The sequence below is a fragment of the Rhinolophus ferrumequinum genome, chromosome 6 (assembly GCF_004115265.2).
Source record: "Rhinolophus ferrumequinum isolate MPI-CBG mRhiFer1 chromosome 6, mRhiFer1_v1.p, whole genome shotgun sequence".
Lineage (NCBI taxonomy): Eukaryota > Metazoa > Chordata > Mammalia > Chiroptera > Rhinolophidae > Rhinolophus > Rhinolophus ferrumequinum.
This window is the reverse complement of record NC_046289.1, coordinates 80,827,999-80,839,878: the sequence shown is the minus strand read 5'-3', so window position 1 is coordinate 80,839,878 and position 11,880 is coordinate 80,827,999.

The window sequence follows — 11,880 nt, the reverse complement described above, 5'->3', positions numbered from 1 at the left end:
AAGAGCTATTTCTCTAAAGAAGACATACAGATGGCCAACAGACATATGAAAAAATGCTGATGGTCACTAATCATTAGAGAAATGCAAATTAAAAGCACAATGAGATACCACTTCACTCAGGTCAGAATGGCTATCATCAATAAATCAACAAATAACAAGTGTTGGGAGGATGTGGAGAAAAGGGAGCCCTCGTGCACTGTTGGTGGGATTGCAGATTGGTGCAGCCACTATGGAAAACACTATGGAAGTATTACCTCAAAACATTGAAAATGAAACTATCTTATGGATGTGAATAAATAATCCTCATTCACCACCAGAGAAGAAAATCCTGTTTAGACAACCAAGTAGCAGACATTGTCACACAGAATTAGATGTTGCAAAGGCAACCAAAACAGCCAGGAAACACTTGAGTTTGTCCTTGCTTTGCACAATCATCTTTCCTGGTATGTGATGTCTAAGACTTTGGGAATGAAAGCTTTGTACACAAACAAATGAATGTCAGCGTCTCTCAGCCCTCAGCTTGGCTACTGCACAAAGCCTGCAGGCTGCCAGAGAAGCCTCCCAGGCCGCAGTTAACTCTTTCTTTGAATGACTGGTGGACGTGCACTGCAGGAAAAGCTCTCTCCTACAGCAGAAGGCCTTCTCAAATTCCCGAACAAGTCATGACAAAGGATTTTGTTGGGTTTGTGGGTTTTTTCAGATCAGTTGAGAAAAACGTGTATTTTTTAAAAGTTCTCTGAATGAGATTCTTACCTAACAGTATGGACATTAAACATTCCCACACAGAGAATGGATCTGCACCAAGGGAAGTAACTCTGGTAGTAATCCAAGGAGAAACAATCCTGTTCACCCTCCCCCACCACAAGCTGGGGTTTCACATCCTTTGTTGGTGTGATTTGGGCATTCTACACAAATGCTAATGAGCAGTGACTCACTAATGATAATGGTCAGAAAGCCACCCAGCCGAGCTAGAAACCTCAAGAATCCCAAAGGGTCTCCAATAGCCAGAGGTGCTGCTGTAGGGAAATCGTACACAAAATGGTTTTCTGTTTGCCCTCAACTCCCATCCATAAAAGGAGCAGAATCCCAACTAAAGGTACATCGAATTTTCAGATGCAATGCAATGAACTTCCAGTCCCTGGATTTTTTTTTACATAAAGCTTGACGTTTTTCACATAAAGCTCTGAAGACAAGGATAAATATACCATACTTAATAGAGTGTTGGGTAAACGTTTTAAAAAGTGGCTCTCAACCTAATTTCTGCCCTCACATCCCCAAAAGATACACTCCTGTCAGTTACCAAGGCTGACTGACTACTGCAGTTTTCCTTCACTGGGGCCCCTAGGGAGCAGCTCAGAATGAGGAGGTTGGGGATGCAATGTGGGGTGTAGTCTGGAAAAGGCTTCCTCTGAAAATGCAACTCTGAATTTCCTTTGGAAATCACTGAGGCTAACATAGTCCTATGCCCAAGACAGCACTCAGGTGGGTAACAGAATATATTCGTGGTTTAAGGTCCTGATAAATGGTGGGTGAGCATTTCTAGTCCTACTACACTGAAATTTTATTCTCTAAAATAAAAACACAAAGACAAAGCCTTGTACCAGGTGCCACCCAAAAACCTGTGTATGAAAAATGCAAATTGGTTTAAAAAGTAATAGCAGAAAGCAAGTTCTAATTGAACATTATCGGCTACCTTTTTAAAATTGTTTTGTAGTCATTCCTATGATTTCCAAATCCACATGGTGAAGATAAAGTCTTGTTCCCTTAGTCAATTCAGCGGGGATCTTAACCATGCTGGCCCATTAGATTAACCTGAAAAGATTAAAATATCCTTGCCTTGACACGCCCCCAAGGGATTGTCATTTTTAATTGGATTGGGGGTGGCACCTAGGCTTCACCCTTTTTTAAACTCCTCAGGTGTACAGCGAGGTTGAGTACCACTGAGCTGGTAGATCCAGGCTTAGTACCTGAACATAACTAACTGCCTTCTTTGAACTTCCCCATATCTGGATTATTCTGCAACATGAAGTTCATCAAGAGTCCGGAGGTGGGCGGGGCCTCAACCGTCAGGCAGAACCTGTGGCGCCTATATGCCGGGGACGACCCCATTGGTCTCCCAGTCTGTGAGGTTACCCCGAAAGTCCTGCCCCTCTTCCAAAGCTTTGGACAGTGAGTTGAAGTTGCCCGCTCCAAAACCCTGCAGCGGGAGAGAGGAGCCAGCCCCGCTACCCGCACCCCCCACCACCGCATCTCCCCCCACCCCGGGCTCAGGGAGGACCCCACCTGGATCTGGGACTTCTTCCTGCCTGGTGCTGGTTCATTAACGGGCATCTCGATTGATTCCTCATAACTGGCCACCACGATGAAAAATGCACAGAGCTGTACTCCGTGAGTATGTCATCCATGAACCAGAAATGGTGGAACTGCAGATTATTCAGGTTACACATGACAAAACTGAGGCTCAGGAAGATGAAGACTTGCCAAACAACTTGTCCACTGTGGTTAGAAAATGCTGTCCCAGAACTGGGATCCAGACCGCAGTGGTATCACAGAGTTTGCTGCTGCCCAGTCATAGAACCAATCCCTTCTTTCAAGGTTTCAAGGAGCTTAGCATCCATGGGGGAACATGTATGTGAAGGCTGTCTCAACTTCGTCACTTTCTAAAGTCCAGAACAGGTCCTGGTAAGCATTTTCTGTAGAGCTAGATAGTAAATATTTCCGGCTTTGAGGGACATATGGCCTCTGCTGCAAATATTCAACTCTGCTGTTGTAGTATGGAAATGAATTGAGGAGGCTGTGTGCCAATAAAACTTTATTTACAAAAACAGGCAGTGAGGGGGGAAAAAGAGATAGTAGCCCAGATGTGGACCAAAGGCCAATAGTCTGTCCACTCCTGCCCTAAACAAACAAAACTTTCATTCTTCTACTAGGGGAGTTATTAGGTTGGTGGAAATTACAGTTTCTGCAATTTTTTTTTATTGTTTTAAATCACAATTACTTTTGCACCAGCCTAATAGCTTTGGCCTCTGATTTGCTGAATTGCCTTCAATATATTGCTTAACCTCTCTGAACCTCCTATTCCCATTTCTGAACATCAGGAAGAACTGCAGAACAGAGAACTGTCTCTGTTATCTACAGGGGTAAGAGTGACTATGTGTCCAATGCTTTGCATTTAATGTAACAACCCTGTGAGGTAGGTATTATTATTATACCCATTTTACAGTTCAGGAAACTGAGGCTCAGAGACGCCAAGTGGCTCATACTAGTAAGTGGTGGAGTTGAGATTCGTTACTACTTATTCCCCGTCCAAGTTTCTCTTCTTATTTTCTGGTGTGTCTCACAGCTTCTGGAGACCCTCAGGGTTTTTACAGATGAAGGGGTCTGAAAAGCCATTACCTAGGGACTTAAATCTCAAATGATCCAGGAGCCAGGAGAGTGACATACAGTAGAAGAGATAAGAGCTGGGTGGGATTGTGGAGTTGCAAGCTCCTGCTTTCTGAGTAAGACAATGATTACTCAGCTGCAGGCAGTTGTCACCTGAAGGGCAAGGGCCTGTAGGGACATGGGCCGAGTTTGCTCAGATTTTGATCAAAAGAAGCTGGAAATTTGAATTGTTACGTGTAATCCATCGACTTAAAAATTATAGTGTTTTAAATTCCACTTATATGAAATATCCAGGATAGGTAAATCCACAGGGACAGAATGCAGGCTGGGGGGTGCCAGGAGCTGGGGGAAGGGGGGAATGACTGCTAAAGGACACCGGGTTTCCATTGGGATGATGGAAATGTTTTGGAACTAGACAGAGATGGTGGTTACACAACATTGTAAATATACTAAATGCCACCGAACTGTTCACTTTAAAAAAATGGTTATGTTTACGCATATGTTGCATGAATCTCATCTCAATTAAAAAAGTCATATTGATTCAAAAAAAAAGAAAGAGTCCATCCACCTGAATATAGTGAAAACACAACTATACTCATAATGAACTTTGAGGTAACGGGGAGAAAAGAGGAAGTGGTACTTTTCATCTTCATATTTGAAACCAATGGCACTGCTAATAATGAAGCCACAAGATGTTGATGAGATTGCCATCTGATATAGCAAATATGTAGCAAATACGTAATTCTGAGGTAATAATTAATGTACTAATCTCCTTACCAAAGAATTGACTGCATTGAAGAATTTAGCTCTAAATTCAAACAAAGCAGTAGAGGGACAGAGAAAAGAAAGGGACGTGAGAAGCCTGCATCATGAAAACTCTCAACTCAGCTCCAGATGATGGTAGAGGAGAGGTTGAAATCCCTAGTCGGTGATGCAAACACAACAAAGTCACCTAAGGCCAAGGGCATCCTGCTGGCCGGCCTCTCCTTGCTTCCCCGCCCCAACACCCTCCCTCCCGCTGCCACACACACCTCCACGCAAGGACAGTGGACCCAGTGGGGTTCCGGACTGAAGCTATTCAGATGCCCTCTGCCCGGAATGGCAGAGCAGTCCGGCCCTCACTGCTGGCAGAAGTTAAGGGGACACAGACCCCTTCAGGGCCTGAAACATAGCTCAGCACCAAATCACATCTTGGGAGTAAGAATCAATAGACTGAACCATGGAAGTCAGGATTCTCTGAGTCCCAACGTGGCTTCAGAAAAAGAGGCCAAGTGACACCCCTCAGATACACAACCTCTCAACCGGCAAATTTCACCTTCTCAGAAAACGAGAACCACAGACCCACGTGGCCAGCAGAAGACGGCACATCTCCACTCACCCACACCTACAGCTTCACCATGACAGTAACACAGCTGCCTACATAAGGACAAAACACACGAAACACCTTACATAATCAAAGATACGCGGAAACGTGACATGCATGGACCTGTGTTGGAATTTCACACGGGCAAAGTCTCTAGCTCCTTCCAAATGTATTTTTAATGACCTAATTTGGTCAGGATTTTGGTGATACAGCTTAGCAATCAGCACAAAGTAACTTCCAAATTCCTTACTACCATGCACCCACAACCCCTGTTTCTACTCTTCTCTCAACCCTTCCTAGTCAGGGCAAGCCCTGGGTTTTCAGTTTCCTAAACAGGGCTTGGGCCACCGCCACAATTCTTCACGCAGTCCCCTCAAACTCTTGCTTCTAGAAAACTGAAGCATGCGGATGAGAAAACTAATAGCCACCAGTTATCAAGCACATACTCTGTCCTAAGCTTTTATCTCGATTTCACCATCACAACAATTTATAACGTGGGCATATTATCCCTATTTTACAGATAAGGAAATTGGAGCACAGAGAAGTTAACTTCTGTCTAAGGTCACAGAATTAGTTAGCACCAGAGCAAACTTTGAACTCAGATTTGTCGAATCCTAAACTCACATTCTTTAAAATAATAATGGTGGGTTCTTACATAGCTTGTGTCAAGGACTGATCTAAACACTCTTCAAATCTAACTTGTTTCATCTTCACAACAACCCTAGAAGAGAGCTACTATTTTTACCACTGCCAGCATGCAGATGAGAAAACTGAGGAACAAAGCTCTTAATTCAGAACAAAGCTCTGATTCAACAGCTCTTAAAGTAGCAAAGTTTCTAAGTGACAGCACCAGGATTTAGACCCAGGCAGGCTAGTTCCAGCATCCAGGACTTAACCCCAGCACATACTGCCCCCTCATTTTCCCTAGAACTTAGTTCTTTCTCTATTCATTCATTCCAATGTTGCTTAGGCCCCTTCTCTGCACCTAATGTCTTACAGGTATTATAGAAAGATAACCGCTATTTGATAGATTCCTTCCCTCAGAGAGCAGCAATCGAGATGGGCAGAAGCAGCAAAATAGTATTAAAAAGGCAGTTGCCAGACTGTGAAGCCAGCTACTGCATGCTCGGGGTGGCAGCAAGACGCCAGCCCTGGAGCTCACAGGAGGACCTCACTGGGCGCTGGGAGTGAGTGGAATTTGGACCAGTGGAGAGAATGGTCCAGGTGGGGGGAATTATGTGAGCAAAGGGAAGAGCAGAGGGCTGGGATGGAGGGAGCTCACCACCCCATGCCACACTCTCTCCCACTCTTTTATGTGTGTTATCTCATTGAATCCTCACACAGCCTATACGGACGGCATCATCATTTAACAAATAAAGAAAATGAAGTGCGGAAAGTTCAACAACTTGGTCACAGTCACACAACCACCCAGGGACAGAGCTAGTTTTGTCTGCCTCCGACACTTTTTCTCTAAACAAGGGGCCTCTGCACATGGGTGAACATAAACTGACAGGCCAAGGAAGCAGGCAAAGCACTGGCAGGGCCCAGCGGCTTCTGACCATTCTGATGGCTAAAGCCCTTAGAGTGACCAGGGCTCTTTGTCTTCCTCCCATGCCCCAGAAGCCTGCGTGCATTTTCAGCTCAGGAGCCTCTCTCTGTGGTGTCCCCACTCTGCTCCCCCACTGCACACTGCATATCATGACTTGCCTTGTCCAAATATAGAGCAGTCCTCTAGAGCCAGTCAAGCTCGCCAGGGAAGGGCCCGGCTAAGGACAAACTCTCTGCTGGGGAGGTCAGCTGGTGGGGGCGTGGGCTAGGCCTGGGGGACCTCAAAGGTCACCTAATCCAGACCCCTTTGTCAAGAGGAACAGGCTGAGGCTCAGAGAGGGGAGGAAAGGGAGTCACTGACGGCATTCCTTCATCCTACCGAAAAATAAAAATCAAAAAAATCTGAGCTCCATGAAAGTATTTTGGCAAGCAGAGGTCTGAAATTCCTACAACAGCTTGGGGAGGAGGTAACTAAGGATCTGCCTTCCCACAGAGTCTGTCTTTAGACTCCAGTGCTGCTAAGGCTAAAAAGAGCAAATCTGTTTTCTTAGCAAGGTTCAAGCTTGGCTCAAATTTTGTTGTTGTTCAGGAAGGGATGGGGGTGGAGGGGCATGTAAATGTGAACCATCAGCTTTTTTTTTTTTTTTTAATTTTTCAACTACCGTTGACATTCAATATTTTATATTAGTTTCAGGTGTACAGCATAGTGGTTAGATATTTATACAATTTACGAAATGGTCCCCCAATTAGGCCAGCACCCATGAATCATCAGCTTTTAATCAGCAGCCTGGGGTGTGGGATGTTTTAGGAAAGTGTGCTTTCTTGAGACCTTGAATTCACTCTCCTCCCTCTGCAGGGAAAGCAGGCCCTGATGTGATAGCACCACCCACTACAGCCTCTTATAGCACGCCTCTCACAGCACCCACTCCTGTAACAGCAATACAGGTGTCGCGACGCTTCTGCCATTGCACCCTCAGGCGGCCCTCTAAACAGACCTCAACTGACCACAGCAATGCACGATCTGCTGTCCCGAGATAAAAGCAGCACCCATTACGTCACTGTAAAAATGTTAAAATGTGTATCAAGATCATTACTCATCAAACTTTCCCTCTGGGAACAGATATAGCCCATTGCTCTTTTTAAGGCCAAAGGACTGTGTGCTACTTTCTATTAATATTTCCTGTCATTCTTCAGTTCCATTTGTACCAATCATCACATTAGACCACAGCCAAAGGCACAACATTTTTAAAAAATGTGTGCTAACCTTAATGTGTTCAGAGTATTTATAGGTCAATTTCCCTGCCGCCTTCTTTTAGTGTAGTTGTACAATGTATAAAGAGAATTTCTCCTCATTCTCTTCAGCATTAGGCGAAATCCTCAGTGGGAGCAGAACCTAGATACGTTTCAATAAAGGAGACCAATGACCTTGGGCTACATCATTTACACGGTAGTGGCTGGATATGCACTTTTTTTTCCTAATCTAGGATTTATTGACCAAAAGTAATTTCAAATATTTGTGAACCTAGAGATTGGATGGCTTAAATGTGAGGAAGTTTGACCATTCGCTCTTTCTTTAAATTCTCTCTTCCCCTCTACCGTGCTTCCCCGAAAATAAGACTTAGCCAGACAATCATCTCTAATGCGTCTTTTGGAGCAAAAATTAATATAAGACCTGGTATTATTTTACTATAATATAAGACCAGATCTTATATAATATAACATAATGTAAGACCCGGTCTTATATTAATTTTTGCTCCAAAGAGGCATTAGAACTGATTGTCCGGCAAGGTCTTATTTTCGGGGAAAAAGGATATACACTTCTCTGTTTGCCTTCTACTTCTCTGACCACTCACAGCCACGTTTCTTTATGCACCCTCTCCCTCTACCAAGCACTTAAAGGTTAGTACTTCCCTGAACGAACTTATCTACTACCATGTCTATATCATATAACCCCAAATCTGTACTTCCACTGTTATCTCTTCAGAACTTCCGACCCACTCATCCAGCTGCCAAGCACACATCTCTAGGATGTCCCACAAGGTCCTCAACTCAACATGGAGAAAAGTGAACTCATCATCTCTCTCTCACTTCCCCACATCCATTTCTCTTTCTCTGTTCTCTGTTTTGTTAATGGCACCACCTGCTCTCATTGCCCAAATCAGAGACCTGGGAGTCATTCTTCACTCTTTGCTCCTCCTCACCCAGGGTCCCTCACATCCAATCAATATCAAGGACTGTCAATTCCTTCTCTTGAATCCATCTACTTTTCTCCTCTCGCTGCCATTAGCCTAGTTCAGGTAAAAATCATCATTTCCCAAATGTGAGAGGTCTCCCAACTGGTTCTTGAGCTCTTCCAATCCATTCTTTATGTTGCACTCAGGGATCTTTCTGATATGTATATCTAAGCATTGTCCTATCCCTCCCTAAAAACAGGCCTGAAGCCCCTTTCCTTCTGGAGCCCCCCTTCTCCATTTAGGATGAAGTCCAAATGCCTCAACCAACTGAAGAGATCCTGCGTAACTTGTAGAGGTCGTGGAGACTCTCCACGACTTCTGCAGTCTCATTTCTCACCAAAATTCCTTCACAGTTCATATTCCAACCACACAGAATTTCTTCAGATCTTCAAACCCATCGCTTTCTCTCTTCCTTGCTAGCCTTCCTAGGATCATAGAATTGCAGACAAAAGGGACTGAAAAATACCCAAATGAGAGCTTTCGACCAACTTTCTCCTTATCTTCAGAAAACTCAATCCAATTCCTTAAATATTTATTGAATGCTCACCAAGGGTGAAGCACTACCTCAGCTGAAAAGACACTTCATAAATAAGATGGAGGCCATGCCCGGTGGAACTTGTCATTTCATTGCTTCACTCAAACCTGTGTTTAAAAGTTCAACTTCCTAAAATTTAGTTCGTTTCCTGAAACTTAAGTTCAAGACACACTAAGAAAGTATCTGTCGACATACTGGCTTGTGCCTATGTTCACTTTTACCAGTATATTTCACCCCTTCTCTACCAATCCAGGGCCTAGGTATCTTCTCCCAATTTGCACACTTCAAAGAATCCGCAGCTGGCTGTTGATGCGAAGATTCGAGAACTCTAAGTTTCTGTTGGCTTTCTTAGCTGTTGCTTAACGCACTGCAATTGGCTGATCACCAGGGATTCCCAGGAGCCAGAAGCCCTGCATTGGGTAACTACGTGTGGTGTTGCATCAGTCAGCACTGGATAGGATTTTTAAGTATAAAATACTGGGAATTGGGAAAGAAGTAGAGGGAAGAGCCATCCTGAGGAAATGAACAGCCAGCACTTCTGGGTTGCCCCTAGTCACACACACAGCAAAATGATGGAGCTAGGCAAAGAACACCTATCTAGAATCAGAAGACTATGTTTTATATCTTTGCTCAGTTAGGAATGTTATTTGATGATGAAGACACAAACTTGGGGATAGTTTTCCTTCTTCTTGGTAGGTAGATGACTAGAAGGCAGAGTATTACTAGAATTGCCAAAAGGCATCCCCTCTAGGCAGACAGATGACAAAATGTCACCCGCTTCCTCCTGAATGACTGGAAGCAGGCTTTATTCAGGGCATATGCTGCATGTCCACACACGCTTGGCCCTGTATGACCCCTCTTTGTCTTCCAAATTCATGGCTATCTACATAAACAGGAGATACTGTCTCAGGTTGCTCACCACCCAGCCTTGAACAAGAGAGGGTCTACTTTCTAAACAAACAAAGTGAATATAATACATTTTACATACTTATCCTCTACTTGAAAACTCATGTAAAGTTTCCTAATGCGTTGAACTTTCATCATCAGTTCGTAACGGCCAAGCCTCACCTCCCTCCTCCCCGCCACCCTCAGTGAGGCAGAAATTTGGATTGTTCTCGAATAAAACACAAATAGAATTCCTGGCAACCAGAGTTTTCCCCAGAGGTGATAATGATGCATGATCATCCCTGGCTGACCAGAAGCCCAATGACTATTAATAATGAGAATCAACATGAAAGGATCAAATAGGGGAGAGAGCATGCTACAGCTGGGTTGAAACACTAAATAATTAGGCATAGGATATAAAGAGTCAAGTGGCTGTTTGACCAATGTCTTATTCCCTTTGGATTTTGAAGCTGGATCGATTGCAGTCTAGTTCGAGGTGGGGCATGTACTAGCCTAATTTTGTTTGGGAGTCAACCAAGGATTCTGGGTGTTCCTTTTAAGGCAAACCCCAGACCTTAGAGTGTTCCTAGGTGGAAGACACCTTCCCTTTCATCTATGGCAAAGTATGTCGGCGAGTGTATGTCAAACAGCAACAGAAATAAGCAGAAGAGTCAAAAAGACTAGATGTGGTATCAACCCTGTATTTCACTTGCATCCCTAGAGGCCTGAAGATTCTGCATCTGGGGTAGCAAAACCCCAGGTGGATGGGCTGCACACAGAGCAACTTTCATATTTTCCATACCCTTGGCATGGGCTTGATACTCAAAGGACGTAAACCCCTGTATTCCACCTAATAACCTTTCGGTGAGTCTTTCAGTCTACAGGAAGAATCAAATAAGGGAGTTACTGATTTATAGGCCAAAGATATTTACTGATTTTCAAAACATTGATCAATTACTTTCTCTGTGGAAACCAATCAATTTAGCACTAGGGTGGGGTAGGGTAGGGTGAGGGAGGGTTTGAAAGATGAGATACAGAAGGAGCCTCCCCTCACAGGACCTTAAAAATGGGAAAACTGACACAGGCTTGAAACAAATAATACAAAAGAGGGACTGAGCCCAGGTGTCAGAGCTTGTGCTTGCTGAAAGAGAACCAAATTTGGAACTTGCCACACCACCAACACTTTTTAAATATCTTTCATTACTCCAGAGTAAAATCTTATCATCCTTGCCAAGGAGAGAAACTACAATAAACAGAAATATGCCCCTTGGGGGAATATTTGTCTGTACTCTTTTGCTATTCCCAGAATAGAGGCCATGAGGTCTATTTTCTAGTTGAGTTGCTTTTGATGTGTGAATGATTTGGTCAATAAAATGTACAGTAGCCAAACAGATCAAAAGGATTAGAAGCAAGATTAGGATCCATCCACCAGAAGGTGTTTGGGCTCTGCACAGGGCTGCAGACCAACTGATGATTCAGGGAGATGACACCTCCCTGTGTGCCCCAAGGCTCTTTTACACCCTGGGGGAGACAGAGATTGCAGTCCTAACAGGAAGGTCTGTGAAACCAACTGCAGAGCTTCCCAGTACGCTGCATCACAAGCCATTGAAATTGGAGGCTTTGCTGAGAAGAGAAACGGAGCATTAAAGACAGTACTCAGGATACTGAAAATCCTCAAGGAGACCCACGGCTGCATTGTAATTCTCGACTTCAGGCCTATTTCTGAAAGACATCAAACACTAAAAGAAAAAGAAAAAAGTCTGAGAAAAACAAAGCTCATTCCATTTGGAGGAGAAGAGAATGAGACATATAACAAATGGAAAGGGGAAGGGAAAAGGGCTTAATACCCTGGCTCCTGGATTAGGCATTCTTTTGATTAAAATCAGCATATGCAGGGCAGAGGCAGAACAAAATCACACTGCTCTGACTCA